Source organism: the organism of the source record quoted next, unplaced genomic scaffold (assembly GCF_019419815.1).
Source record: "Pyrus x bretschneideri cultivar Hongxiangsu unplaced genomic scaffold, Pyrus_bretschneideri_v1 Contig1, whole genome shotgun sequence".
In the NCBI taxonomy this organism is placed as follows: domain Eukaryota; kingdom Viridiplantae; phylum Streptophyta; class Magnoliopsida; order Rosales; family Rosaceae; genus Pyrus; species Pyrus x bretschneideri.
In genome coordinates, this window is record NW_025999390.1 from 7,258,675 (window position 1) to 7,263,058 (window position 4,384).

Here is a 4,384-nt window from a genome sequence, read left to right on the forward strand (position 1 = left end):
TGTAATTTGTTTATATAGATAAATTATGAGCGACATTAATATTGTCTAATATATATATATATATATATATCTAAAAGAATTTAGTTGTCTATATTTTTTACAACCTTTTACCCTTTTATATTTCACATGTCCCTTCAACGATTCTTGGATTTATCATATGATATGACTGTTGTATATATTTGCGAAATGGGTTTTGTGTTGATGGGTTTGGCGGGAGAGTGTGATTTGTCCTGCTTCATATACAGGTTTTACCTTTCCTACTTCAACGCAGGTATTGCTCGCATCTTTATTGAAGAGATGATACAAATGTAGTATGAAAATGTAATAAATGTAGCATTACTCTTTTTTAACTAGTTACGTACGTGCATGCAATGAGGTATTTTCTCGGCATATTATTTATTTGTTTTATTTTAGGAACAAAGTTGAGATATTACTTAAAGTACAACTTTTATTTCTCACAACATGTGTCATTTTGATTTTGGCTTAAACATAACAATTTCGCTAAATTAAGTCTCCATATAAAGGAGTTGGGGGGGGGGGGGGGGGGGGGGGGGGGGGGTGTGTGTCGGGGTGTGGTGTGAAAGTACAAACTTTTGAGAACCAAAATCAAGGTTGAGATGTATTTGACGGGAGAATGAGATAGAGGAAAGAATGGGGAAATTAAGGAAAGAACAAAATTTTGTGACCTTTTCTACTTTTTGTGTCAATATATAATTTAGTTAGGTTTTTCAACATGAAGCAAAGGAGTGTCTAGCTTTTGAGTAATTTATGTGAATTAACTTATGGATCAGCAGCGGGGATGCCTGGATTTGAAATTGGCGAGCTCCACAATAAAATTGAACTCAATGAAAAGACCAGTCAAATGAAACTTATGAATCTCACTATGACCTTCTTTCCCATGGTGGAAGGCTATAATGAGACTTTTTCTAAACATATTATTTATTTATTTATTTTAGATACAAAGGAGACATATTATTTAATTTTACGCATAGACAAACTATTGCAAATTAACAAATACATATATCTAGCGCACACTAGAAATTAAATGGAAAACTACGAGTGCGTAATTTAGTGTTGATGCTTAGCGAGCAATAGACCACACAGTTTGTATGAGAGTGAGTATGATGAGAAAAGTAGCAGCAATGACAGAAATAATTGTCCAAGGTGTGTTGAAATATTTTTGTTTCAGATTTGCCTTCCATTTGTTCCACGGCTTTTTGTAGTACTTGTTGAGGTCCTTTGTAAGAGTAGCATAAGACAATAAGACAATTCGCCTGTGTCCACCAAAACACCTTTGCCAAGGCTGTTAAACAGAGTAGACACCTCATTGTTGTCACCAAGCATATTTTAATTCAACAATTCCATTCTTGACAAGCAATTCCACATCAATTGGGGTGTTCACAAAATAATCCATGAGGACGATATAATCAGTGAAGACGGTATTCCTGCAATGACATTGCTCAAAGGCAATAAGGTTTCGGAGTACAAGCTCCGTGCTATCGGATATATTTAGATTTGGAATTTCCAAAATTCCGTATCAGTGAAACATATATCAAATAGATTCTTACTTGATCTCGCCTTAAACTTGACTCCAGCCTGGTGTAGTTTCATCATGCTGGGTACAGCTAGAGTTTGGACTGACCCTCGATTTTTTGAGTTCTCTTCCTCCGTTGGTAGATTTAAAGTTCTAACCAAATCTACAAAATGCTCTACTTTAAAACTAGAAGAAGATCCCAAATCGTCTCTTTTCACATATAAACACGTTGATTTCTTACAGAACTTGTAAGAGAGGTCAAATACTGAAGGCATAGTAGCGGGCACCTCCGCAGTGGCAAAGAGATCCTCAAGAATGAAAAATGGCAGCTGATTTTCAAGCATAAGCATGTCAGGTCTTATAATATTTATCAACCATGGTTTGTGAAAGATGCGGTCATTGCTATCGGGCACGATATGCTCCCCATACCTCAATAAGAGCTCAATGATGAACGCGGCATCCACAAGAATGATTCCCACAAATACATCACTGCACAACTCAATGGTGTTCGCATAGCAACTGCGCAATTCCGCTTCCTTGCCCCTTATTTTCTTTACATACTCTTCCAAGCTGACCTTAGTCCGACGTAAAAAATACCGCAGATACCTCTTCTTGTGTTCTTCCATGTCTTTTAAGATTTCCTTGCCATGGTGAAGCAGACCTATAGAGACTACTTGATGTGTGTAGGCCTTTTTATTTACACACTGTAGTCGTTCAGGAACTCTGTAGATACAACACGAAGGGAACAAGGGAGGCAAACCATGCAACTCCTGACGCATTGAAGTTACTAAGGCCATCTCCAACCGAAAGGTTCAAAGGGCCAGAGCGCCGAAAATAGTCGAAAACTGTTTCCAACCGAAGGTTAGGCCAGAGGGCTCTGGAATCTGAGAGGACCCCACGGAATCGGAGAGGGCTAGAGGGCTAGCCTTTTTTTTTTTTTTTGCTTATGTTGGAATTCCTGTCGGTTATAACCGACAGGAATTCTTTGAATTTTTTTTTAACAGTTTTATTATTATTTTTTATTTACAAAAATTTTCCTATAACTTCTATTTTTCATATATTTTTTTTTAAATTCTAGTTTTTTCCTATAACTTTTATTTTACAAATTTGTTTCATATTTTTTTTAAAATTTCATTTTTTCCTATAACTTCTATTTCACAAAATTTGTTTCATTTTATTTTAAATTCTATTTTTTTTTCCTATAACTTCTATTTCACAAAATTTGTTTCATATTTTTTTTAATTCTATTTTTTTCTATAACCTCCTAAGCCATTATACAACATTAAATTAAATTAAGTAACATGAAACAACATTAAACAATATTAATAACATTAACCAACATAAAAAAAAAAATTTAACAACATGAAACTTAAACAACATTTAAGTTGTAGTTTTTAAATAATAAATTATGTTTGGCCCTATAGCCATTTGGCCCTCCGTTGGAAACGGTTTTTTGTGACAGGGCTAAAACGAGTCATCTGGCCCTCTGGCCCTTGTTTGGAGACAGAAGCAAATATGACCATGTACTGTTCATTAAAATATTAATATCTTGGAGAATCTTGGAGGGTCAGAGGGCTAAAACGAGCCCTCTGGCCAGCCTTCGGTTGGAGATGGCCTAACGGAATGTAAGGGTTTTCGATGTCATGTGGAGCTTCGTTGCATCCTTCCATTTAATGTTGATGTGTTTGTTGTTTCAAATTGTAACTACTGACAACAAGATGATGATCAGTGACACATCAATAAACAAATTCTTTGCTAATAGAGAAAATTAATCCATACATTGAGAAAACATGACAACAATCAAAACTAATCTAGAAAATAGAGAAAATTATTAATGTTGCAAATATATACACCCAAAAAAATAAATTTTGTTTTATATATTTATAAGGAGCGCGTTTAGTCAAAATGAGATGAGAGAAAAATATAAAGCAAAATAGTAGTATCTGCTAATAATAAGTCATAAACTTGTATTCTTTAGTATTTTTTTTATAGAGTTGTCATATCCCACTATGCAATTGAAAGAGTTTTTTTTTTTGGTTGTTTGATATTTTGGCAACAACAAAAAATATATAATACAAACCGATAAAACAAACAAATATTGGACAATAAAAAAACCTAACAAATCATTGAATTATCCATCTGTACAATTTTTTGAAAACATGTCTCTATAGGCAAAAATTTTTTATTTTATGTCTCTAAAGGTAAGTGTCTAAAAAACGAACCTATTTGGCATAGCAAACCAAGTTGACATGACATCCCCTTGGGATTGTGACATAACCCTTTAATTCATGGATTTGGATCCTCTTCGGATCCCCTCCTTGGGGATCCCGGTGATCAAGGCACAAGGACCGTTTATCAAAGATCGTGCGGGCATAATTAAATATTTTTTATATTTTTAAAAGTAAAACATTCTCGTTTTGCGTAAAAAAATATTTAATTATGATCGCACGATCTTTAATAAACGGTCCTTGTGCCTTGATTTCTGAGATCCCCAGGGAGGGGATCTAGGGAGGATCCAAATCCTTAATTAATCACCTTTTGCTCAAGTGAAGCCATATAGATGTTGGTGTGTAAAGTTGGCTCCATACAAGACAACAGGATGTGGAGAGGCATTTCACATTGGGGAAGTACACTAGTAATTTAAAAATTAAATACAAGTAGTTCATTTCTAATTGTACGGAATTTTTTTATGATAAAATTTCGTAGTTGAGGTTTATTGAGCCAGATGTCATCTATATATTAGGCCTAAGTGGTTAATCGAAAATAATATAGTAGTGCAGGTTGTACTAAATATTGGATACTTAATAAACTGAAAAACATATACACAACCAAACTATTCAACTCAAAGAT

General features: G+C 34.3%; 1 pseudogene; it reads right to left on the reverse strand.

The window, feature by feature from the left end:
• Positions 1-604: 604 nt before the first annotated feature.
• LOC108867202 lies at positions 605-3,204 on the reverse strand (annotated as a pseudogene).
• Between the last annotated feature and the right edge of the window lie 1,180 nt (positions 3,205-4,384).